Source organism: Capricornis sumatraensis, chromosome 16, assembly GCF_032405125.1.
Source record: "Capricornis sumatraensis isolate serow.1 chromosome 16, serow.2, whole genome shotgun sequence".
Taxonomy (NCBI): Eukaryota; Metazoa; Chordata; class Mammalia; order Artiodactyla; family Bovidae; genus Capricornis; species Capricornis sumatraensis.
The window spans coordinates 7,925,194-7,953,150 of record NC_091084.1 but is presented as its reverse complement, the minus strand read 5'-3'; the positions used below and the strand labels follow the sequence as shown (position 1 = coordinate 7,953,150).

At 39.1% G+C, this 27,957-nt stretch overlaps 1 pseudogene; it reads right to left on the bottom strand.

Moving 5' to 3' along the window:
• Nucleotides 1–545: 545 nt before the first annotated feature.
• LOC138092764 (stromelysin-2-like) lies at nucleotides 546–27,480 on the bottom strand (annotated as a pseudogene).
• Nucleotides 27,481–27,957: the final 477 nt, after the last annotated feature.

Sequence of the window (27,957 nt, the reverse complement as noted above, 5' to 3'; positions counted from 1 at the left end):
AATATTTTTTTGACTATAAAAATATGTGACTTTCTTGGGCTTAAAAGTTTAGTACATAAAACAATACTTTGCCCAGATACAAGGACATCATGCTCTTCTATAGAAGGACCATACATTATGTCTGAGGTCAATTTTCTAAGTCTAGACACATGGAGCCTAAGTGTCTTTTTGCTTCAGATGCTTGAGGACTGTATATACAAATGATGCAAAAGGAATTAAATCATTGGTTAAAGTAAACTTTCAGTTCTTTATCACGCTTGCTCTTCAGCCTGATACACCTGGGCTTCCTATAATGGCACATTGTCTGGGCCTCAGCTGGTCTCTGCTGATGCCTTTTGGTGTCTGGATATATGATCCAAGGATCAGCCATTCTGAGAATCGTTGGTTATATCTGGGAAGTTGAATGATTATAAGCTGTCTTCTTCATAATCAGAAAATTTGAAATTAGATTGTGGGAGTAGGGGATATCCTTAAAGAAAAAAAAAATAATTTTCCCAATTATTCCCAATGACTTCATATGAAGTCATTCCTATTGCTACTTACCTCTAGTATTTGTCCTCTACAAAGAAGCGTCTTTTGTTCTTTTCCTTATCAGAAATAGCTACATCAGTTTTCTTTATGGTTGGAGGAAAACACAGGGTGTAAATGTCTCTTAGATAACCTGCTTGCATCTCAACTCTTCTGACAGCCCAGAACTCATTGCCTATTGAAAAGAGAAGCCCAAGAAAATTTGAGTGACGTTTTTTGGTTTTAGAAATGCTTTTAGAGCACTGTTGTGGAAAACAGAAGTCTTGGTTTTATTTCAACCAATTCATAGGCAGTATTTAGTCCCTGAATGAAGGTATGAATGAATGAGTGAAAAAATAAATGAGTAGATAACTCTGGTCCACTCCATTCCTGGGTCTTACATTTATTACCAATAAATTACAGTGACCAGTACTAATTATTTTGTCTAATTGCTGGTGACTTCTTAATCTAAATTTCCAACCTAGAAGTCTCTCCCAAGCTTCACATCAGTAAGTCAGTCACTTACTGGACACTTTGTTGCTCCTGCAACAAATTCTGTGCAGAAGCCCAGGGACCATTGTAATCACAGTTCATCTTGGTCATTGTGTTAAAATTTAGTAAAGTTGTTTAGAAACAATTTGGGGTGAGGGGAAGCTCCTAAACTAGAGACACTGGCATGTTTATTTGAACAGGTGAACTAGAAATTTATTTTCTGGCATTTTTTCCTGATCTTTATTTATTTTTTTAATTTATTTTTATTTTTATTTTTTTTAAATTTTAAAATCTTTAATTCTTACATGTGTTCCCAAACATGAACCCCCCCTTCCCTCCCATCCCCATAACATCTCAGTGGGTCATCCTCATGCACCAACCCCAAGCAAGCTGTATCCTTCGTCAAACATGGACTGGCAATTCAATTCTTACATGATAGTATACATGATAGAATGCCATTCTCCAAAATCATCCCACCCTCTCCCTCTCCCTCTGAGTCCAAAAGTCCATTATACACATCTGTGTCTTTTTTCCTGTCTTGCATACAGGGTCATCATTGCCATATTTCTAAATGCCATATATATGTGTTAGCATACTGTATTGGTGTTTTTCTTTCTGGCTTACTTCACTCTGTATAATTGGCTCCAGTTTCATCCATCTCATGAGAACTGATTCAAATGAATTCTTTTTAACGGCTGAGTAATACTCCATTGTGTATATGTACCACAGCTTTCTTATCCATTCATCTGCTGATGGACATCTAGGTTGTTTCCATGTCCTGGCTATTATAAACAGTGCTGCGATGAACATTGGGGTACATGTGTCTCTTTCAATTCTGGTTTCCTCGGTGTGTATGCCCAGCAGTGGGATTGCTGGGTCATAAGGTAGTTCTATTTGCAATTTTTTAAGGAATCTCCACACTGTTCTCCATAGTGGCTGTACTAGTTTGCATTCCCACCAACAGTGTAGAAGGGTTCCCTTTTCTCCACACCCTCTCCAGCATTTATTGCTTGCAGATTTTTGGATCGCAGCCATTCTGACTGGTGTGAAGTGGTACCTCATTGTGGTTTTGATTTGCATTTCTCTGATAATGAGTGATGTTGAGCATCTTTTCATGTGTTTGTTAGCCATCTGTACGTCTTCTTTGGAGAAATGTCTATTTAGTTCTTTGGCCCATTTTTTGATTGGGTCATTTATTTTTCTGGAATTGAGCTGCATAAGTTGCTTGTATATTTTTGAGATTAGTTGTTTGTCAGTTGCTTCATTTGCTATTATTTTCTACCATTCAGAAGGCTGTCTTTTCACCTTGCTTATAGCTTCCTTTGTTGTGCAGAAGCTTTTAATTTTCATTAGGTCCCATTTGTTTATTTTTGCTTTTATTTCCAGAATTCTGGGAGGTGGATCATAGAGGATCCTGCTGTGATTTATGTCGGAGAGTGTTTTGCCTATGTTCTCCTCTAGGAGTTTTATAGTTTCTGGTCTTACATTTAGATCTTTAATCCATTTTGAGTTTATTTTTGTGTGCGGTGTTAGAAAGTGATCTAGTTTCATTGTTTTACAAGTGGTTGACCAGTTTTCCCAGCACCACTTGTTAAAGAGATTGTCTTTACTCCATTGTATATTCTTGCCTCCTTTGTCAAAGATAAGGTGTCCATATGTGTGTGGATTTATCTCTGGGCTTTCTATTTTGTTCCATTGATCTATATGTCAGTCTTTGTGCCAGTACCATACTGTTTTGATGACTGTGGCTTTGTAGTAGAGCCTGAAGTCAGGCAAGTTGATTCCTCCAGTTCCATTCTTCTTTCTCAAGATTGCTTTGGCAATTCGAGGTTTTTTGTATTTCCATACAAATCTTGAAATTATTTGTTCTAGTTCTGTGAAAAATATGGCTGGTAGCTTGATAGGGATTGCATTGAATTTGTAGATTGCTTTGGGTAGTATACTCATTTTCACTATATTGATTCTTCCAACCCATGAACATGGTATATTTCTCCATCTATTAGTGTCCTCTTTGATTTCTTTCATCAGTATTTTATAGTTTTCTATATATAGGTCTTTAGTTTCTTTGGGTAGATATATTCCTAAGTATTTTATTCTTTTCATTGCAATGGTGAATGGAATTGTTTCCTTAATTTCTTTTTCTACTTTCTCATTATTAGTGTATAGGAATGCAAGGGATTTCTGAGTGTTGATTTTATATCCTGCAACTTTACTATATTCATTGATGAGCTCTAGTAATTTTCTGGTGGAGTCTTTAGGGTTTTCCATGTAGAGGATCATGTCGTCTGCAAACAGTGAGAGTTTTACTTCTTCTTTTCCAATTTGGATTCCTTTTATTTCTTTTTCTGCTCTGATTGCTGTGGCCAAAACTTCCAGAACTATGTTGAATAGTAGCGGTGAAAGTGGGCACCCTTGTCTTGTTCCTGACTTTAGGGGAAATGCTTTCAATTTTTCACCATTGAGGATAATGTTTGCTGTGGGTTTGTCATATATAGCTTTTATTATGTTGAGGTATGTTCCTTCTATTCCTGCTTTCTGGAGAGTTTTTATCATAAATGGATGTTGAATTTTGTCAAAGGCCTTCTCTGCATCTATTGAGATAATCATATGGTTTTTATTTTTCAATTTGTTAATGTGGTGAATTACATTGATTGATTTGCAGATATTGAAGAATCCTTGCATCCCTGGGATAAAGCCCACTTGGTCATGGTGTATGATCTTTTTAATGTGTTGTTGGATTCTGATAGCTAGAATTTTATTGAGGATTTTTGCATCTATGTTCATCAGTGATATTGGCCTGTAGTTTTCTTTTATTGTGGCATCTTTGTCAGGTTTTGGTATTAGGGTGATGGTGGCCTCATAGAATGACTTTGGGAGTTTACCTTCCTCTGCAATTTTCTGGAAGAGTTTGAGTAGGATAGGTGTTAGCTCTTCTCGAAATTTTTGGTAGAATTCAGCTGTGAAGCCGTCTGGACCTGGGCTTTTGTTTGCTGGAAGATTTCTGATTACAGTTTCAATTTCCGTGCTTGTGATGGGTCTGTTAAGATTTTCTATTTCTTCCTGGTTCAGTTTTGGAAAGTTGTACTTTTCTAAGAATTTGTCCATTTCTTCCACGTTGTCCATTTTATTGGCATACAACTGCTGATAGTAGTCTCTTATGATCCTTTGTATTTCTGTGTTGTCTGTTGTGATCTCTCCATTTTCATTTCTTATTTTATTGATTTGATTTTTCTCTCTTTGCTTCTTGATGAGCCTGGCTAGTGGTCTGTCAATTTTATTTATCCTTTCAAAGAACCAGCTTTTGTCTTTGTTGATTTTTGCTATGGTCTCTTTTGTTTCTTTTGCATTTATTTCTGCCCTAATTTTTAAGATTTCTTTCCTTCTACTAACTCTGGGGTTCTCCAATTCTTCCTTTTCTAGTTGCTTTAGTTGTAGAGTTAGGTTATTTATTTGACTTTTTTCTTGTTTCTTGAGGTATGCCTGTATTGCTATGAACTTTCCTCTTAGCACTGCTTTTATAGTGTCCCACAGGTTTTGGGTTGTTGTGTTTTCATTTTCATTAGTTTCTATGCATATTTTGATTTCTTTTTTGATTTCTTCTGTGATTTGTTGGTTATTCAGAAGTGTGTTGTTCAACCTCCATATGTTGGAATTTTTAGTAGTTTTTCTCCTGTAATTGAGATCTAATCTTAATGCATTATGGTCAGAAAAGATGCTTGGAATGATTTTGATTTTTTTGAATTTATCAAGTTCAGATTTATGGCCCAGGATGTGATCTATCCTGGAGAAGGTTCCATGAGCACTTGAAAAAAAGGTGAAATTCATTGTTTTGGGGCGAAATGTCCTATAGATATCAATTAGGTCTAACTGATCTAATGTATCATTTAAAGTTTGCATTTCTTTGTTAATTTTCTGTTTAGTTGATCTGTCCATAGGTGTGAGTGGGGTATTAAAGTCTCCCACTATTATTGTGTTATTGTTGATTTCCCCTTTCATACTTGTTAGCATTTGTCTTACATATTGTGGTGCTCCTATATTGGGTGCATATATATTTATAATTGTTATATCTTCTTCTTGGATTGATCCTTTGATCATTATGTAGTGTCCTTCTTTGTCTCTTTTCACAGCCTTTGTTTTAAAGTCTATTTTATCAGATATGAGTATTGCCACTCCTGCTTTCTTTTGGTCTCTATTTGCATGGTATATCTTTTTCCAGCCCTTCACTTTCAGTCTGTATGTGTCCCTTGTTTTGAGGTGGGTCTCTTGTAAGCAGCATATAGAGGGGTCTTGTTTTTGTATCCATTCGGCCAGTCTTTGCCTTTTGGTTGGGGCGTTCAACCCATTTACGTTTAAGGTAATTATTGATAAGTATGATCCAGTTACCATTTACTTTATTGTTTTGGGTTTGGGTTTATACACCCTTTTCGTGTTTCCTGTCTAGAGAATATCCTTTAGAATTTGCTGGAGAGCTGGTTTGGTGGTGCTGAATACTCTCAGCTTTTGCTTGTCTGTAAAGCTTTTGATTTCTCCTTCGTATTTGAATGAGATCCTTGCTGGGTACAGTAATCTGGGCTGTAGGTTATTGTCTTTCATCACTTTAAGTATGTCTTGCCATTCCCTCCTGGCCTGAAGAGTTTCTATTGAAAGATCAGCTGTTAACCTTATGGGAATCCCCTTGTGTGTTATTTGTTGTTTTTCCCTTGCTGCTTTCAATATTTGTTCTTTGTGTTTGATCTTTGTTAATTTGATTAATATGTGACTTGGGGTGTTTCGCGTTGGGTTTATCCTATTTGGAACTCTCTGTGTTTCTTGGACTTGGGTGATTATTTCCTTCCCCATTTTAGGGAAGTTTTCAACTATTATCTCCTCAAGGATTTTCTCATGATCTTTCTTTCTGTCTTCTTCTTCTGGGACTCCTATAATTCGAATGTTGGAGCGTTTCATATTGTCCTGGAGGTCTCTGAGATTGTCCTCATTTCTTTTAATTCGTTTTTCTTGTTTCCTCTCTGATTCATTTATTTCTACCATTCTATCTTCTATTTCACTAATCCTATCTTCTGCCTCCGTTATTCTACTATTTGTTGCCTCCAGAGTGTTTCTGATCTCATTTATTGCATTATTCATTATATTTTGACTCTTTTTTGTTTCTTCTAGGTCCTTGTTAAACCTTTCTTGCATCTTCTCAATCCTTGTCTCTAGGCTATTTATCTGTGATTCCATTTTGATTTCAAGATTTTGGATCATTTTGACTATCAATATTCGGAATTCCTTCTCAGGTAGATTCCCTACTTCTTCCTCTTTTGTTTGGTTTGGTGGGCAACTCTCCTGTTCCTTTACCTGCTGAGTATTCCTCTGTCTCTTCATCTTGGTTATATTGCTGCGTTTGGGGTGGCCTTTTTATATTCTGGTAATTTGTGGAGTTCCCTTTATTATGGAGCTTCCTCACTGTGGGTGGGGTTCTATCAGTGGCTTGTCAAGGTTTCCTGGTTAGGGAGGCTTGTGTTGGAGTTCTGATGGGTGGAGCTGGGTTTCTTCTCTCTGGAGTGCAGTGGAGTGACCAGTAATGGGTTATGAGACCTCAAAGGTTTTGGAATAATTTTGAGCTGCCTGTATATTGAAGCTCAGGGGAGTGTTCCTGTGTTGCTGGAGAATTTGAGTGGTATGTCTTGTTTTGGAACTTGTTGTCCCTTGGGTGGAGCTTGGTTTCAGTGTAGGTATGAAGGCATTTGATGAGCTCCTATTGCTTAATGTTCCCTTAATTCAAGAGTTCTCTAATGTTTTCAGGCTTTGGATTTAAGCCTCCTGCTTCTGGTTTTCAGTTTTATTTTTACAGTAGCCTCTAGACTTCTCCATCTATACAGCACCGATGATAAAACATCTAGGTTAAAGATGAAAAGTTTCTCCACATTGAGGGACACTCAAAGAGGTTCACTGAGTTACAAGGAGAAGAGAAGAGGGAGGGGGTAGTTAGAGGTAACTGGAATGAGATGCGGTGAGATCAGAAGAGGAGAGAGCAAGCTAGCCAGTAGTCAGTTCCTAATGTGCGCTCTATAGTCTGGACCGCTCAGAGGTATTTATGGAGTTATACGGGGAAGAGGAGAGGGAGGAAGTAGACAGAGGTGACCAGGAGGATAAGAGAGAGGAATGAGAAGGAGAGAGACAAATCCTGCCAGTAACCAGTTCCTTAGGTGTTCTCCACCGTCTGGAACACACAGAGATTCACAGAGTTGGATAGAGAAGAGATGGGGGAGAAAAGAGACAGAGGCCACCTGGTGGAGAAAAAGGAGAGTCCAAAGGAGAAGAGAGTGCTCAAGCCAGTAATCTCGCTCTCAGGTAAACTTGGGTAGTGAAGTTTGGGTTTTTAAAAGTACAAAATTGACAACAAAAACCCTAAGAGCAAAGATTAAAAATCTAGAGTAGAGGTTGGATTTTCAAAAATACAATATTAAAGAAAAGAAGCAGAAGGAAAAAGGAGGAAAGAAAGAAAAAAAAAAGAATTATTAAAAAACAAACAAACAAAGAAACAAAACAAAACAAAACAAAAAAACCAAAAAACAAAAAACCAACAACCATCCAAAGGCTATATATTGTGTTTGCCTTAAAAAAAAAAAAAATCTTTTTTTTTTAAAAATAGTAATAGTAGGTTATAGTAATAAAAATTAGAGGAGAAATGACTTAACAATTAAAAAAAAGTTAGAAAAAAAAAGAAAAAAGAAAAAAAAAGGAATGATTTTAAAAATAGTAAAAATATATCTGGCCCTCCTCTGATGTTTTGGGCCGTGTGGGATCACTTCCAAGGTGGTTCCCTCTGTTTAACTTCTTCCGTTTGCTGGTTTTTTAGGCTCACTAGTTCAGTTGCGCTGTGGGGAGGGGGGAGGGGGGATGCTGCAAACAAATAGCACTGTCGTGTGCTCACAGTGTCACAGCCCCGCTTGACCTGTCCCTTCTCGCGGCGCACAAACCGCTCCGGCTCTACAATGCTCAGCCGGGAACCGTCTGGGGCCGGCCCTAGGCTGCATGCACTTCCCCGGTCCAAGCCACTCATGTTTGGCGCTCAGGCAGCCCTCAGAGGCACAGATTCGGCTGGGACTGTGATTTGTGCCCTTCCCAGGTCCGAGTAGCTCAGGAGTTTGGCGAGCGCGATCGCCGCGGCTTGTCACCGTTTCTGCCGCTGTTGCTCAGCTTTCTGGGTGGACCGCTGGCGTCCCCCGTGGGGCAGATTGTGACTGTCCAGCACCCCCCAGAAGTCTTAGCAAAGAAGCCTGCTTGCAGTTAGGTAAGTAAAGTCTCTCCGGGTCTGCAATTGCCCCTTTCCAGCCCTTACGGCTCTGGCTGCCTGTCCCCAGCGGGGGATGGTCTGCAGCCGGCTTTTTCCGTTCCGTCCTTTGTTCTGTGCACGGTCCTGGTGGTGTCTTATGTTCGAGCTTTTCGCGTGGTAGCTATCCCACAGTCTGGTTTGCTAGCCCAAGTTAGATCGTTCTGGTTGCGCGTGGGGCGTTCCTGCCCGATTCTTACAAAGCACTGCAGCCCGCGCCTCCCGCGCCTCCCTGCTCTGCCCCCACTTCCCAGTGGCGGATGCAGGCGTCTGTGCTGCTTTTCCGTTGGGGGAGTTACTGTTGGGCTTGTAATCTCTTGGTTTTAATTATTTCTTTATTTTTCCTTCCTGTTATGTTGCCCACTGTGTTTCCAAGGCTCTCCACAGACTCGGCAGGGAGAGTGTTTCCTGGTGTTTGGAAACCTCTCTTCTTAAAATTCCCTTCCCGGGACGGGCTTCCCTTCCCGGGACGGAGCTCCCTCCCCACCTCCTTTGTCTCCTTTTTCGTCTTTTATATTTTTTCCTACCTGTTTTTGAAGACTATGGTCTGCTTTTCTGGTTGCCTGATGTCCTCTGCCAGCCTACAGAAGTTGTTTTGTGGAGTTTGCTCGGCGTTGAAATGTTCTTTTGAAGAATTTGTGAGGGAGAAAGTGGTCTTCCCGTCCTATTCCTCTGCCATCTTTATGCTCCTCCTGATCTTTATTTTTAAAAGAAAAGAAGCCAGATGGTAAGAAAAGAAATCCCAGGGCACATTTTAGGGTCAAACCTGATTCAATGTAATTGATTTTTCCTTAATCATCTGTAGTAAAAGGAAAGAGAAGCATTGTTAACATGCTCATTCTAAAACCTCCACAAATTCCTAAGCTGTGAAAATAAGATTAAATGATGCTTCAACATTGTGCTTGCTGACAGCAAAGAAGAAAATACAGCTTCTTTCCTTTCAGCATTTCAGAAATGCTGACAGCAAACAACTTTATTCATAAAGTTCTTCAACAATGATTGAAACAAAGAGTGCTTCCAGTGGTTGCCATCAAATAATCAGAAATTCCAGTTCTTAGGATGTTCCATTTACTGCTCATTCTAGATAATCAGGTCACTCTTGGATTGTGTCGGACATTATTCCTGAAATCATCCAGAGATGTTTATGAGTCACCTGCTGCGTCTTCAGCCCATGGTTCATCATCATCAAAGCGCACATCTCCATACAAACCAGGCCCTGGTGGAGAGGTGTGACCCGAAACTTCTCCAGGTACATCAAAATGATCAGTCTCCAAGTTCTAGGAGAGGAAAAATACTGATGGAAATATAGGCAATCAGAATTTCTTTATGGCTTTTTCAATAAGACAACACCAGATGAATGAAAACATTTTATTTTATTTATTACCTTTGAGTGCAAAGTCATTATGTCAGCTTCTCCTTCATAAATCCTGAAGAACCTAAGTGGCGTCACCTCCTCCCAGAACTGTCAGAGCTTTCTCAGTGGCAGAATCAATACGTCTCTAGGCAAATTCAGTGTATAATTCACAATTCTATATGAAAAAAAAAATGAAGGTACTATTTCTCCTGTGACAGTAATTTATAAAATCTCAGTATTATGTCTAAAATCTCTTTGGACCCATTGCTTGTGAGATGAGTTTTCCTCAGTCTCTTTGGGCTTACCAGGAAAGACGCCGCAGTGACCGATGCCAGGAACCCCAGCTCTGGGCTTGTGTGTCACTTCCAGGGTGTTAGAGTCCAGCTTCTCTGTCACCTCCAACCCCAGGAACCTCTGGATTTCTTGTATTTTTTTTAAAACCACAAGACCACTGTCCTTTCCTCTAATAAATTCTTTCACATAGTTTTTAGGATTGTAGTATCTTTCCAGATATTGTTAATGGAACAAGTATAGTTTTAAGGTAATTTTTATGATTTTTAGTCATTTCCCCAAATTTCACAATTTATTTTAGTCTTTATCTAGTTTATTGAAACAAAAGTTAGTATGAAACAATGTTATTTTTGATGAAGACCCCTAATTAATATTTTATTTTTGTGCTACTTTTACATTTTATTGCAATTTAGTTTGTTCAGTTCAGTTCAGTTCAGTCACTCAGTCGTGTTTGACTCTTTGCGATCCCATGGACGGCAGCAGCCAGGCTTCCCTGTCCATCACCATCTCCTGGAGTTTCCACAGACTCATGTCCATTGACTCATCCAACCATCTCATCCTCTGTCATCCCCTTCTCCTACCCTCAATCTTTCTCAGAATCAGGGTCTTTTCCAATGAGTCAGTTCTTTGCATCAGGTGCCCAAAGTATTGGAGTTTTAGCTTCAGCATCAGACCTTCCAATGAATATTCAGGACTGATCTCCTTTAGGATGGACTGGTTGGACCTCCTTGCAGTCCAAGGGACTCTCAAGAGTCTTCTCCAACAACACAGTTCAAAAGCATCAATTCTTCAATGCTCAGCTTCCTTTACAGTCCAACTCTCACATCCATACATGACTACTGGATAAACCATAGTTTTGACTAGATGGACCTCTGTCGGTAAAGTAATGTCTCTGCTTTTTAATATGCTGTCAAGTTGGTCATAGTTTTCATCCAAGGAGCAAGTGTCTTTTAATTTCATGGCTGCAGTCACCATCTGTACTGATTTTGGAGCCCAAGAAAATAGTCTGTCACTGTTTCCATTGTTTCCCCATCTATTTTCCATGAAGTAAAGAGCCTGGAAACTTGAATTTAAATATTCAGATCCAGCCTGCTTGAAGAAAAAGAAACCATCCTCTTGCTTTTAAAAAATCTTTTCATCTTTTCCTCCTCCCCAAGTACAAAAGGGGAAATTGGATTGAGATTTGTAATGGGGAACTATTTAAAATAGTCTCCACCTAACCTCTCACTTTTGCATTTCTCTCTCTTTTTCCTCAACCAATCATAATGTTTTTCACATACCAAGTCCATATAACTGTCTTATCAAACTAACTTATTAATACAAAATAGTATAGAATTATACTTTTCTCTTACTAAAGATGAATTAACTCTACTCTATCTGAAGTATGTAATTTCAAAGTGACAGCAGACTAAATTAATGAGTGTGCAGGAATGATCCTCTGAGTACCACATGCCACTTCTACCCTATTTGAAGTAGATTGGACAAGATGTGATTTCTAGAAACTGGAGGCTCTGAGAGCCCCAAGCCAGAGCTGGAGAGAAGCTTGGGTACTCACTGAACCAGTGAAGTCAACCTGTGTCTTAATGCACCCAAGGAGTTTGCTCTACACAATGAAGTAAAATGGACACTAGCTGAAAATCAGAGGTAGGGGGAGCTGACCCCCAGACTTAGAGAAAGTCAAATGGACTATGAACAAGTATATCACTTCTGTGGGCCATTGTTTTGCCATCTGTATAAAAGGCAGTGAATATAACATCATTCACCTGGCTATCATATGTGTTTTATGCTGGTGTATATTATTCACTCCAATATATTTACTAGAAGAAGCTTGCTGGCCTGAAATATATCTGACAATGTTCTCAGGTACTTCTTGGCAAGCTTTGAGGTGCTTCATCTCTATTTGAGTCATAATTTTATTGGTGTTTACATATCCTGTTGGTGGATCTTATTACGCAGTAAGGATGCAATGAAAGTTAGTTATATTAAGAGCTATTATTATAACCGGTACATATCTTGGGCGTAATGTTAGTGTGTAAATTTAAAACATCACATCTGGAAGAAAGTAATGACTTGGGAAGAGAAGAATCCTGCGTTTAAGTTATTCATTACTTACTAAACTTACTGGAGTGTGTGTATACATTCAGCCAAGTATACAATTGTTTCTCAAAAAAAGGTGAAACCTCTCTAAGTCTAGAGCTATTACTGTATGCCAGGCCCTAAATATATGTTATTTCTAATCTGTAGAACAACCTTACAGAGTAGAGACTAGGATCAAAAAATTAAGTAATAAACTCAAGCTCAGGGGTAAGTGATTACACAAAATTAAATGGTTAAGTGATTACCCAAAATTCTAACTATTGCAACTTAGATGTTTACCAAAAGCTTCTTGATTTGAAACTTGGCTCTCCCCCAACTTTTTTCTCTCATATTTTGACACTCTTTATTTTTCTCGTTTTTGAAACTGACCCCAATTTTGCCTTTGATTTACTTCCTTAGTTTTGTTCTTTTTCCCCTGACTGTCTGATCATATGGGCTTCCCTTGTGGCTCAGCTGGCAAAGAATCCACCTGCAATGTGAGAGACCTGGGTTTGACCCCTGGGTTGGGAAGATCCCCTGGAGAAGGGGAAGTCTACCCACTCCAGTACTCTGGCCTGGAGAAAACCATGGACTAAACGGGTCTCAAAGAGTTGGACATGACTGGACAACTTTCTCTTCACTTGACTTCATCTGGTCATTATAGCTCATTCAGCCTCTTCTGATTTGTGCCTATTTGCTTTGTCACCTGAAGCTCATGGCCTATGCTGCACAGATGTTGTAAAGCCATAAAGACAGAAATATAGTCCATTACATCCTGTAACTAAGACTGAGAAATGTATAACAGATTCTTATTTATAGGTGTGCAATTATTGGGTAAGCTATCAATTTCAACATCCGACAACCTAAGATTATAGATATAAACACTTGACCCTGGGTATGGCATGATTACAATATTTTGCAACTTCTTTCATTGGAAACTCTTGATTTTATTTTAGGTTGGGTAATTGGGCTAAGTCACAGAATGAAAACAGATGAGAAGCTCACTTCCTTTTCCATGACTTTAATACCAATTTAACTGCTTAGAATGGAAGCAGTTTATTGCTGAATTTTTACCTATTTTATTTCTCTCCTAATTCTTTAACCAAATATTTAGGTTACCAGTCCTTGCCATAAAAAAGACTATCAGCTGAAGCAGGCAAACATGTCGATGTAGGGGTTAGATATATCTCAGAATTATGGTTTCAGTGCTCATTTTAAATACAAGAAATTATGATTATATATTGTAACCTAAATCATTCACTATTATTATTAATAGGTGGATGCATAAGTAATGTTACTATGTTTTCTATTTGAATTAGAGTTCATTTGAGGTTGGTTCATTGTTGTGGTGGACTTTTTTTCTAGGGAGAAGTTTGTTAGGGAGGAGAGTGATACTGATAAAGAAATATGGCCTGAGGAGAATGTGGCAAAGAAAAGCCAGTTATCAATATTCAACATTTTGTATACATGAGAAGCTCTAAGCTAAGTGATTTAGCTTTGCCCATCCTCATGAAACTCTTAAGATTTAGTATTATTTTCCCTTTATCATAGATAGAAAGCTAAAATCCAGAAAGTCAAAATCAACTGTATTTACAGAGCAACTCTGTAGGAATGGCCAGAAAACTAGCAGAAGATTTCCCACAACTAAAGACATAAGGAAGGAATGAAAATGGGATGGGTGGGAGAGGGAGAGACGGAGTATAGTCAGGACCCACACCTCTGGGCTGGTAACAGAGGGAATGTCTAAATTGTAGAGTTCCTCCTCGAATAATGAAGGGTCCAGGACCCACATTGGACTTCTCAGCCCAGAAGCCCCACACCGAGCAGACAAGCCTCCAAAACACCTGGCTTTGAACACTAGTGGGGTTTATGTTTGGGAGAACCAAGGATTATGGAAAGCAGAGACTCTGCTTTTAAAGGGCATGTGCAAAACGTCACATACTCCAAGTCCCAGTTCAGTTTGAAAGGAGCCTGAGTCAGATCAACTTGCTGATATTGGAGAGTCTCCTGGAGAAGTAAGAGGCAACAGGGATCCTGCTGGAAATAGAGATGCTAGAAACACTCATTTCGGAGGGCTCATTCTACTCTGAAGCACTGTCACCAGCAAGTGCAGTTTTGGGATACTCCCTCCTGTCCATTAGCACTAGGGAACCATTCCTGCCTACCATGGGCTGGGCCCCAGAGGAAGCTTACTTAACCTTCTAGTTACCCATAGGCACTGCATGAGGCATCACTTCAAAGCCAACCAGGCCTGGGGCAGCCCAGCCTACCAGGATGACCACCGTGGCTGACCCTACCACAACAGAAAGGCACACAGAATCCACGTGGGAGGTATCCGTGGAATATATAGCTCTATAACCAGAGGGGAATATGCTCCTAGGATGGATAGGACTTCTCCCATATAAGCCAAGTCTCCAAGGTCCAGATATGTCACTGACCTACCTCATTCACAGAAATAAGCACAGCTAATTGGGCAAAGTGAGGAGACATTAAACGTTGTAAATGGTAGGACAGGAAAAAACCTCAGAGAAAAGAACTAAAGGAAGTGGAAATAAGTAACATACCTGATAAAGAGTTCAAGGTAGTGACTGTAAAGAGGCTCCTCAAACTTGGAAGAAAATGGATGAAATCAGCAACGTTAAAAAATACTAAGAAGAGCCAAACAGAAATGAAGATTCCAATAACTGAAATAAAAAATACTCTGGAAAAAAATCAACAGTAGTTTAGATGGTATAGAGGAACAAATCAGCAATTTGAAAGACATAGCAGTAGAAATCACCTAAATTGAATAGAAAAAGGGAATGACAGAATTTTAAAAAATTAAGATAGTTTAATAGACCCCTGGGACAGCAAGCATACTCAATTTGCTTTAAAGAGATTCCAGAAGAAGAAAAAGAGAAAGGGGGTAGAGAACTTATTTGAAGAAAAAAATAGCTGAAAGCATCCCTAACCAGGGGAAGAATATAGACATTCAAGGTAAGGAAGCACAAAGATTCCCAAATAAGATTCACTAAGTGATAGGGGGAAAAGCCTACAACTAAGAACACTCTACCCAGTAAAGTTATCATTTAGATTTGAAAAAAAGATAAATATCATTATAGACAAGGATAAGTTAAAAGAGTTCAACACTACTAAACTGACTTTACAAGAAATATTAAAAGAACTTCTCTAAGTAGAAAAGTAAAGGCAACAGCTAGAAATATAGAAATTATAAAAGGAAAAATCTCACTGGTAAAGTCAAACATACAGTAAATGTGGTAGATTAATCATTTAAAAACTAGTATGAAGGTTAAAAGACAAAAATAGTAAAATGATTTACATCCACAAACAGTAGTTAAAGGACACCAAAAATATGTAAAATATAATGACAAAAACATTAAACATAAGTTTGGGGGTAAGAATGTAGGATGGTTAGAATTCATTGGCATTTCATCTTGTAAAATCACCAACTTTATATATATATATAGTATGAGTATATATATATAGCATATAGTATTTTATATATATATATATAGTATGAGCCTTATGGTAACCACAACCTGATGAACTATAATAGATACACACATAAAAGAGGGAAAAAAATCCCAGTATAACACCAAATATAGTTATTAAATCACAGGGAAGAAAGATAAAAAAAGAATAAACAACATTAAAACAATTAACAAAATAACAATAGATACATATATATCAATAATGACTTTAAATGTAAATGAAAGGAATGCCCCAGGCAAAAGACAAAGAATGGCTGAATGAATACAAAAACAAAACCCACACATATGCTGTCTACAAGAGACTCATTTCAGATATGAAAACACAGACAGCCTAAATGTGAGAGAATGAAAAAAGGTATTACATGCAAACAGAAACAAAAAGAAAGCTAAGGGACCAATGCTGCTGCTGTTGCTGCTGCTGCTAAGTCGCTTCAGTCATGTCCGACTCTGTGCGACCCCACAGATGGCAGCCCACCAGGCTCCACCATCCCTGGGATTCTCCAGGCAAGAACACTGGAGTGGGTTGCCATTTCCTTCTCCAATGCATGAAAGTGAAAGTGAAGTCACTGAGTCGTGTCCAACTCTTAGCGACCCCATGGACTGCAGCCTACCAGGCTCCTCTGTCCATGGGATTTTCCAGGCAAGAGTACTGGAGTGGGGTGCCATTGCCTTCTCCACCTTATATCAGACAAAATAGATTTCAAAATAAAGACTGTAACAAGAGAGAATGACATTATATAACAATCAAGGGATCAATCCAAGAAAAAGAACAATTGTAAATTGTTGGGAGCCACGTTAGGCATTACTGACAAAATGGAGGCATGGCCCCAGACCCTTCTCCTCATTCCACAGGCATGGTCCCAGGATGGAGTTAGGCTTTGTAATTCTGACTTGTCTTTTCCTCTTCTCAGCTGAGTTGACTGAAAAGGAATATTAAGGTGTTTATTGTTCTTGAGAGGAGCATGAGAAGGCACAAAGCCTTCTGCAGCTGTGCTCAGAAAATAATTCATAAAGTTAATCATTGACATTTGTTCAAGGACTTTTACAAAAGAGTGTTCCAGGATGAGCACATAGGCCATAGCTTGAGGCCTTGGGAGGGATTGCTATCTGAAGCCTATTTGAGAGGGAAATGTTTATAGCAAAGGAGTTTACTGAATTTAAAGCTTAGAAATAATTGAAATAGTTAGAAGTTAAAGATTTAAGGAATGTTATAAAGTTAGCATATTTTACTATAGCTTATAGAAGTTAGGAATTTTTAGAGACACTATAGCTAGAAGCCTTTTTAAGAGATAGTGAGCTCAGGATGTTACTGGCAAACAGGATTTAGGAAGATACTAGTAAACTGAGGAATGTAGCATGAGTTACAATGTAATCACAAGTTATCACTAGGACACATTAGAGGAGGTAGATAATAGATGATAAGGCTGATTCTGAGAGAATCACTGAAGCAGGAACTCTGAAGAGCAACATGATTTATGAGATAATAAATCTGGGAGAGGGGGAACTGAAAATGTCAAACCTCTGACCTAATGTTTTTGTAAAAGTATAAAAGAGAATCTTAAACTTGAAATAAATAGGCAGTCCAAGAAAAATGAGAGGCTGTCTCATTATTCGCCAGCACTGTTCATCTCTTCAGATTGAATCCCTGGCTGCTGGGGCTGGACTCCAGCAGTGAATATATATGCAGCCCATAAAGAAACACCTAAATACATAAAGGAAATTTTAACAAACATAAAGGGAGAAATAGTAGGAGATTTTAACACCACACTTACAGAAAATCAATAAAGAAACACTTGCCTTAAACAGCATAATATACTACATTGACTTAACAAATCTGTAAAGAAGTTTCCTCCAAAACTTCTTTCTAGGTGGCTCAGATGGCAAAGAATCTGCCTGCAATGCAGGAGACCTGGGTTTGATCCCTGGGTTGGGAAGCCCTTGGAGAAGGGAACAGCTATCCACTCCAGTATTCTGGCCTGGAGTATTCAACGGTCCATGGAGTTACAAAGAATTGGATGTGACTGAATGACTTTTGCTTTCACTTTTGGGCTTTGAATCCACCTGCAGTGCAGGAGACCCCGGTTCAGTTCCTGGGTTGGGAAGATCACTGGAGAGCGAGGGCTACCTCTCCAGTATTCTTGGTATTCCCTTGTGGCTCAGCTGGTAAAGAACCCACTTGCAGTGCAGGAGACCTGGGTTTGATCCCTGGGTTGGGAAGATCCTCTGGAGAAGGGAAAGGCTACTCACTCCGAAATTCTGGCCAGGAGAATTCCATGGACTGTATAGTCCATGGGGTAGCAGAGAATTGGACATGACTAAGCAACTAGGCCATGCCATGTGAGGTCACCCAAGACGGACGGGTCATGGTGGAGAGGTCTGACAGAATGTGGTCCACTGGAGAAGGGAATGGCAAACCACTTCAGTATTCTTGTCTTGAGAACCCCATGAACAGTATGGAAAGGCAAAAAGATAGCACACTGCAAGACGAACTCCTAGGTCAGTAGGTGCCCATTATGATACTGGAGATCAGTGGAGAAATAAGAAAGCATGAAGGGATGGTGCCAAAGCAAAAACAGCACCCAGTTGTGGATGTGACTGGTGATAGAAGCAAGGTCCGATGCTGTAAAGAGCAATATTGCATAGGAACCTGGAAAGTTAGGTTCATGAATCAACACAAATTGGAAGTGGTCAAACAGGAGATGGGAAGAGTGAATGTCAACATTCTAGGAATCAGTGAACTAAAATGGACTGGAATGGGTGAATTTAACTAAGAGGACGATTTCATCTACTACTCTGGGTAGGAATCCCTTAGAAGAAATGGAGTAGCCATCATGGTCAACAAAAGAGTCCAAAATGCAGTACTTGGATGCAATCTCAAAAATGACAGAATGATCTCTGTTTGTTTCCAAAGCAAACCATTCAATATCACGGTAATCCAAGTCTATACTGACCAGTAACACTGAAGAAGCTGAAGTTGAATGGTTCTATGAAGACCCACAAGACCTTTTAGAACTAACTTCCAAAAAAGATGTCTTTTTCATCACAGGGGACTGGAATGCAAAAGTAGGAAGTCAGGAGACACCTGGAGTAACAGTCAAATGTGGCCTTGGAGTACAAAATGAAGCACAGCAAAGGCTAATAGGGTTTTGCCAAGAAAACGCACTGGTCATAGCAAACACCCTCTTCCAACAACACAGGAGAAGACTTTACACATGGACATCACCAGATGGTCAACACCAAAATCAGATTGATTATATTGGCAGCCAAAGATGGAGAAGCTCTATACAGTCAGCAAAAACAAGACCAGGAGCTGACTGTGGCTCAGATCATGAACTCCTTATTGCTAAATTCAGACTGAATATGAAGAAAATGGGGAAAACCACCAAACCATTCAGGTATCAGTTCAGTTCAGTTGAGTTCAGTCGCTCAGTCATGTCCGACTCTTTGTGACCCCATGAATCGCAGCATGCCAGGCCTCCCTGTCCATCACCAACTCCCAGAGTTCACTCAGACTTGCGTCCATCGAGTCAGTGATGCCATCCCACCATCTCATCCTCTGTCGTCCCGTTCTCCTCCTGCCCCCAACCCCTCCCAGCATCAGTCTTTTCCAATGAGTCAACTCATTGCATGAGGTGGCCAAAGTACTGGAGCTTCAGCTTTAGTATCATTCCTTCCAAAGAAATCCCAGCGTCGATCTCCTTGAGAATGGACTGGTTGGATCTCCTTGCAGTCCAAGGGACTCTCAAGAGTCTTCTCCAACAACACTGTTCAAAAGCATCAATTCTTTGGCACTCAGCCTTCTTCAAGACCTAAATCAAATCCCCCATGATTATACAGTGGGGTGAGAAATAGATTTAAGGGCCTAGATCCGATAGATAGAGTGCCTGATGAACTATGGACAGAAGTTCGTGACATTGTACAGGATACAGAGATCAAGACCATCCCCAGGAAAAAGAAATGCAAAAAAGCAAAATGGCTGTCTGGGGAGGCCATACAAATAGCTGTGAAAAGAAGAGAAGCAAAGAGCACAGGAGAAAAGGAAAGATATACCTATTTGAGTGCAGAGTTCCAAAGAAGAGCAAGGAGAGATAAGAAAGCCTTTCTTAGCCATCAGTGCAAAGAAATAGAGGAAAACAACAGAATGGGAGAGACTAGAGATCTCTTCAAGAAAATTAGAGATACCAAGGGAATATTTCATGCAAAGACGGGCTCGATAAAGGACAGAAATGGTATGGACCTAACAGAAGCAGAACATACTAAGAAGAGGTGGCAAGAATACACAGAAGAACTGTACGAAAAAGATCTTCATGACCAAGATAATCACGATGGTGTGATCACTCACCTAGAGCCAGACATCCTGGAATGTGAGGTCAAGTGGGCCTTAGGAAGCATCACTACAAACAAAGCTAGTGGAGGTGATGCAATTCCAGTTGAGCTATTTCAAATCCTGAAAGATGATCCTGTGGAAGTGCTGCACTCAATATGCCAGCACATTTGGAAAACTCAGCAGTGGCCACAGGACTGGAAAAGGTCAGTTTTCATTCCAATCCCAAAGAAAGGCAATGCCAAAGAATGCTCAAACTACCGCACAATTGCACTCATCCCACATGCTAGTAAAGTAATGGTCAAAATTCTCCAAGTCAGGCTTCAGCAATATGTGAACCGTGAACTTCCAGATGGTCAAGCTGGTTTTAGAAAAGGCAAAGGAACCAGAGATCAAATTGCCAACATCTGCTGGATCATCAAAAAAGCAAGAGAGTTCTAGAAAAACATCTACTTCTGCTTTATTGACTATGCCAAAGCCTTTGACTGTGTGGATCACAACAAACTGTGGACAATTCTGAAAGAGATGGGAATACCCGACCACCTGACCTGCCTCTTGAAAAACCTGTTTGCAGGTCAGGAAGCAACAGTTAGAACTGGACATGGAACAACAGATTGATTTCAAATAGGAAAAGGAGTACTTCAAGGCTGCATATTGTCACCATGCTTATTTAACTTATATGTAGAGTACATCATAAGAAATGCTTGGCTGGAAGAAGCACAAGCTGGAATCTAGATTGCCAGGAGAAATATCAATAACCTCAGATATTCAGATGACACCACCCTTATGGCAGAAAGTGAAAAGGAACTAAAGAGTCTCTTGATGAAAGTGAAAGAAGAGAGTGAAAAAGTTGGCTTAAAGCTCAACATTCAGAAAACGAAGATCATGGCATCTGGTCCCATCACTTCATGGCAGATAGATGGGGAAACAGTGGAAACAATTCCTGACTTTATTTTTTTGGGTTCCAAGATCACTGCAGATGGTGATTGCAGCCATGAAATTAAAAGATGCTTACTCCTTGGAAGGAAAGTTGTGACCAACCTAGACAGCATATTAAAAAGCAGAGACATTACTTTGTCAACAAAAGTCTGTCTAGTCAAGGCTATGGTTTTTCCAGTGGTCGTGTATGGATATGAGAGTTGGACTATAAAGAAAACTGAGCACTGAAGAATTGATGCTTTTGAACTGTAGTGTTGGAGAAGACTCTTGAGAGTCCTTTGGACTGCAAGGAGATCCAACCAATCCATTCTAAAGGAAATCAGTCCTGTGTGTTCATTGGAAGGTCTGATGTTGAAGCTGAAACTCCAATATTTGGCCATGTGAAGCAAAGAGCTGACTCATTGGAAAAGACCCTGATGCTGGGAAAGATTTGGGGCAGAAGGAGAAGGGGATGACAGAGGAAAAGATGGTTGGAAGGCATCACTGACTCAATGGACATGGGTTTGGGTGAACTCTGGGAGTTGGTGTCAAACAGGGAGGCCTGGCATGCTGGAGTCATGGGGTCACAAAGAGTTGGACATGACTGAGTGACTGAACTGAACTGAACTGAAAACTTTCACTTCACTTTCCTTCAAAAGCAAAATACATATTCTTTTCAGGTGTGCATGGAGTATTTTCCAGGATGGATCACATGCTAGGGTACAAAACAAGTCTCAATAAGTTTACAAAGACTATTGCTTTGATAAACCATCTTTTCCAACCACAGTGGTATGAAACTAGAAATCAACCCATAGAGAAAAAACTGTAATTAAAAAAAAAAACATATGCATAAACAACCTGCTACTAAATAACCAATGAGTTATTGAAAGAATCAAGAAATACTTAGAGACAAATGAAAATGAAAATGTAGTGATTCAAAATATATGAGTTGCAGATAAAGCAGATCTAAGAGGGAAGTTTAGAATGATACATGCCTAGAAAATTTCCCAGTGGTCCAGTGGTTAAGAATCTGCCTTGAAATGCAGAGGATTTGATCCTGGTTGGGAAACTAAGATCCTACATATGGCAGTGCAACTAAGCCTACACACCACAACTACTGAGCCACCTGCTCTGGAGATTCTGTGCCACAACCAGAGAGCCCATTTGTTGCAACTACTAATGCCCATGCACTCTGGAGCCTGTGCACTGCAACTACTGAGCCTGCATGCCACAACTAGAGAATCTATGCACCACAATGAAAAGATCCCAAAGATCCTGTGTGCTGCAAGTAAGATGTGAAGCAGCCAAATAAATAAATGCTTTTTTTAAGTTAAAAGGTTTTAAAAAAAAGAATGATGCAAGCCTACATCAAGAAACAAGAAAAATCTCAAATAAACAATTTACTCTTACACTGTAAGTAACTCCAAAAAGAAAAAACAAAATCCCAAGTTAGTAGGAGATAAAAAGAGCAGAGCATAAACAAATGAGAGACTAAAAAAAAAAAAAAAAAGGAAGAAGAAGAAGAAGAAAGATCAATGAAACCAAGAGCTGGGTCTTTGAAAAGATAAAATTGATAAAAATGAAACTTTAGCTAGACTCATCAAAATTTTTTTTTGTTCAGTCACCAAGTTGTGTCCAACTCTTTGTGACCCCTTGGGACTCCAGGCTTCCCTGTCCCTCACCATCTCCCAGAGTTTGCCCAAGTCAATGTCCATTGAATCTGTGATGCCATCCAACCATCTCATCCTCTGTCAGCTTTTTCTCCTTCTGCCTTCAATCTTTCCCAGCATCAGGATGTTTTCCAATGAGTCAGCTGTTCATGTCAGGGGGCCAAAGTGTTGAAGCTTCAGAATCAGTCCTTCCAAAGAGTACTCAGGGTTGATTTCTTTTAAGATTGATTGATTTGATCTTGCTGTCCAAGGGACTCTCAATCAAGAAAAATAGAGAGAGTTCAACAAGTAAAATCAGACATGAAAGAGGAGAATGTACAACGACACTACAGAAATACAAAGATTCATAAGAGGTTAAAATGAATAAAAATACACTGATGAAATGAATGATCTAAAAAAGTGAACAAATTCAAAAAATATGCTCTCTTCTAAGACTGAATCACGAAGAAAAAGAAAATATGAAGAGACCAATTACCAGTAATGAAATTGAGTCAGTGGGACAAAGAAAATTCACAAAAAGCAAAAGCCTTGGACCAGATGGCTTCACAGGTGAATATTTAAAGAGGTAATACCCATCCTTTTAAAACTCTTCCAAAAAATCAAAAAGAATGGAACACTTTCAAACTCATTCTACAAGGCCAGCATCATCCTGATACTAAAACCACACAAAAAACCCACAGAAAGACTTTAGGGCAATATCACTAATGAACATGGAAGGAAAAATTCTTAAAAAAATATATATTAGCAAACCAAGTCCAAAAATACATTAAAAGTCTCATATACAGTGATCAAGTAGGATTTATCCCAGGGATGCTAGGATGGCTCGTTATCCACAAACCATCAATGTGTTGTGCTGGTAGCTTACAGTGAATGGTGTGAGATTCATTGTCTCCAAAGGAGAAGAATTCACTCTGGGACCAAAGATGCAGCCTCAGTCATTCAGAGCTTTGTGTAGAAAAGATTTTATTAAAGTGAAAGGATAGAGAAAATCTTCCAGCAAAAGACACTTGGAAGGGGGTAGAAGAGTGCCCACTCTCACTACTTTAGGTGGGACATTATGTACTTTTTAGTGGACTGCTAAACATAAATAAAAGAAATACCTCAAGGCTGTGAAAGTTTTACCAGTCTCTTCTCCCACAGTGTACATCTTGAGACAACATCAAAATAAGATTAACCAAGGGGAATGGTCTCTGGACAAGATGTCTCTGGGCAGGACATATTATATCCATATAATCAAGAGCATAGACTTTTGAAGAAAAACAGGTTCCCACATAAGATATATTGTTTTGTTGTATAATCATTAGCTTTGGGCTTAAAGAAAGTGAGTGTCAAGCGAAATAGATTGTTGACACAGAAACTCGGAGCTGAGGAAAAAAAGTCCTACATGACTAAGGTGAAGGAATGTAAAAAAATGTTTGCCTCCTTCTCCTCCTTGAGGGCCCAGGACTCCCTATCAACCTACCTAAAAATTAACTCTTAATACCATATTGGGGCTTCCTTGATAGTTCAGTTTGGTAAAGAATACTCCTGCAATGCATGAGACCCTGGTTTGATTCCTGGGATGGGAAGATATGCTGGAGAAGGATTACCCTACCCATTCCAGTATTTCTGAGCTTCCCTTGTGACTCAGCTGGTTAAGAATCTGCCTGCAATGCAGGAGACCTGGGTTTGATCCCTGGGTTGGGAAGATCCCCTGGAGACGGGAAAGGCTACCCACTCCAGTATTCTGGCCTAGAGAATTCCATGGACTGTATAGTCCATGGGGTCGCAATGAGTCAGACATGACTGAGGGACTTTCACTTTCACCATATTAACAGTTGAAGAATAAAAACTACATGATCATCTCAATATATTCAGAAAATGCTTTTGACAAAATTTAAAACTCATTTACAATTGAAAAAAAAAAAACTCTCCACAAAATCAATATAGCTGGAACACACCTCAACATAATAAAGGCTATATATGACAAGCCCATAGCCAACATAATCCTCAATGGTGAAATGCTGAAAGCATTTCCTTTTAAGATCAAGAATAAGTAAAAAATGCCTACTCTTTCCACTTATATTTAGTACAAAGTCCTAACTGCTATAATCAGACAAAAAAAGAAATAAAAATAATCCGAATTAGAAAGGATGAAATAAAACTATCATTGTTTACAGACTATATAATATTATATGTAGAATATCTTAAATAAGCTACTAAATGAATTCAGTAAATTTTAGGACACAAAATTAACACATTAGAAATCTCTTGTATTCTTACACACTAATAATGAACTATCAGAAAGAGAAATTAAGAACATAATCCCATTTACAATTGCATCAAAAAGAATAAAATTCCTATGAATAAACATAAGCAAAAAAGATAAATAACTAGTACTCTGCAAGCTATAAGAGCTTGGTGGGCTGCCGTCTATGGGTTCGCACAGAGTCGGACACGACTGAAGTGACTTAGCAAGCTATAAGACACTGATAAAAGAAGCTGAAAATGACACAAACAAATGAGAAAATATACTATGTTCATGAATTAAAAGGGTCAATATTGTTAACATGACCATACTACCCAAGGCAGTCTACAGTTTCAATGCAATCTCTATCAAACTATTAAAGGCATTTTTCACAGAACTGAACAAAATCTTTTAAAATTTTTGTGGAACCACAAAAGACTCTAAATAGTCAAAGCAACCTGAAGAAAGTGAAACAAAGCTGGAGGTATAATATTCCCCTGATTTCAAGCTGTACTACAAAACTACAGTCATCAAACAATATAGTGCTAGCACAAAAACAGATCAGACATCAATGGAACAGAGCAGAAAGCCCAGAAATAAACTGACACTTATATATTCAATTAATCTACAGCAAAGGAGGCCAGGATATTCAATGAAGAAAACAGAGCCTTTTCAATAAACTGGTGCTGGAAAAACTGGTCAGCTACATGCAAAAGAATCACATCATATACAAAAATAAGCTCAAAACGGATTAAAATCTTAAATGATTTTAAGACCATAAAACTTATAGAATAAAACATACACAGTATGCTTTTTGACAGTGGTCTTAGCAATACTTTTTTGAGTCTGTCTTCTCAGCAAAGAAAATAACAGCAAAAATAAGCAAGTGGGACTAAATCAAAATAAAAAGCTTTTGAATAGGGAAGAAACTATGAAATGAAATGAAATGAAAGACAGCCTATTGAATGTGAGAAGGTATTTGCAAATGATATATCCAATATTGAATTAATATCCCCAAACTACAAAGAATTCTTACAACTCAACGTTAAACAAACAACCTGATTTAAAAATTGGTGGAGGACCTGAATAGACATTTTTCCAGGGAAGACAGGCAGATGGCCCACAGACACATGAAAAGATGCTCAAAGTCACCAATCATTATGGTAATGTAAACAGAAGCCACGCTTAGGCACTGCCTGACACCTGTCACAGTGGCTATCAAACAGCAAGGACGTGGAGAGAAAGCAACTCTTGTGCCCTGTTGATTGAATTGTAAATTGATGTAGCCATTATGGAAAACAGAATGGAGTTTCCTTGAAAACTAAACAGTGAACTGCCATCTGTGACCATGAAGTAGAACAGCAACTTCACTTCTAGGTGTTTTCCTAAAGAAAGAAGACACAATAATTCAAAAAAATGTATGCACACCAATGTTTATTGCAGCATTATGTACGATAGGCAAGTAACCTAGGTGTTCACTGATAGATAAATTGATAAAGAAGATGAGGCATATATACACATAATGAAATGTATTATTTAGTCATAAAAAAAGACTTACAACTTGCCATGACATGGATGCATCTAAAGGACATTATGGCTTAATGGAATAAGTTAGACAGAGACAGATAAATACCACTTCATCTTACTGTATGTGGAATCTTAAAAAGGTGAAAAAAACCAAGCAAGCATAACAGACTGAGAGATATAGGGTCCAAACAGGTGGTTGTCAGAGGGGAGGGAGGTGGGAAGGGGTGAAATAGGTTAAGGAGATTAAGAGGTACAAATTCTCAGGTGTAAAATAAATAAGCTACAGGGATGTACTATGCAGCAGAAGGAATAGGGTCAGTAATATCATAATAACTTTACAAGGAGACAGATGGCTAGACTTATGATGATCACTTCAAAATGAATGTAAATGTGAAATCACTGTATAGCACATTTGAAACTAACATAATATTGTACATCAACTATATTTAGTAAAAAAAACAAAAAACAATTTTCAGTGTATCTGAGTGAGTGAGTGAAGTCACTCAGCCGTGTCCAACTCTTTGTGACCCCAAGGACTGTAGCCCACCAGGCTCCTCCATCCATGGGATTTTCTAGGCAAGAGTATTGGAGTAGGTTACCATCTCCTTTTCCAGGGGATCTTTCTGACCCAGGGATTGAACCCAGGTCTCCCACATCACGGGCAGACGCTTTACCATCTGAGCCACCAGGGAATCTATAGAAAGCGAGGGACATCTCCAAACTCTCAATCACTCCCACACAAGTCTGGTATGTAAGTAACTTCCTGCTTTAGGTAGGATTTGAGCTACACTGAGACCTGAATTTAGTCCTTTGCCTGAAAACAATGAGGGGTGAAGGAGACAATTTGGGAGGAGGACAGGAATTATCTTGTGAGATACGGAGTCAGATACAGCCTTCGTGTATTCTCTACGCAAGGGTAGATCGTCCTCCTCTGTAAGGAGGGGGATACTACTTCTACACATGTGGACTTAGAGAGAAATTTAGGTGTTCAAGGTTTTCAGGTTTGTCTGCCCATTATTTCCAGCTAGAAAATGTCCAGTTTTGTGATTAGGCCTGGAACTTATTTTCAGCATTGTCTACAATAGATGGAGTTTTTAAAAATGTTGCCATTAATATCTGTTAGCTTTCACAAAGTGTCTTGAGATGTTTGGCTTCTCTGAGCCTATTACTTACTTTAATAAATACCTAGGGCAGTTAATCAACCCACTCTACATTTCTTACCTTCCTTCTCATACTGTTGAAATGTCTTAGGCACGTGATAATCCAACACCTCACCATTCATCTCCATCTTTTCATAATCAGCCCCAGATGAAAGTCTTAGTAACTGTAATACCACTACATACCATGCACAAGTTATCTTAATTTAGTATTCCTAGAAAGCAGAGCCTGGGACAAAAGTTTAAGGGTAACCCAGGGAGGCTGGATTGAGAGACAAGGAGACCCAATCAAGGAAATCAGGAGGGACAACACACAGATGAATTCTCAACTGGACAAAGATAAGTGTTGCTTAATATGAGACTGTCTGAGGGGCTACAGGAAATATTTCTTAGAAATATCCTTCTGAAGAAAGAAAGGGAGGTGTGTTGATTCATCCATTCCTCCCACATTGGTAAAATATTTGCCCCACAAATAATTAATCTTCTCAATTCCAGGTTGTATGTGCATGAATTTCAAGTGAGTTCCATAGCAGAGATGGATGGGACAGCAACAGAAAAGGGGGGAAAACTCTAGAGAAGGAAGCTAGGAACACCCTGCACAGACCCAA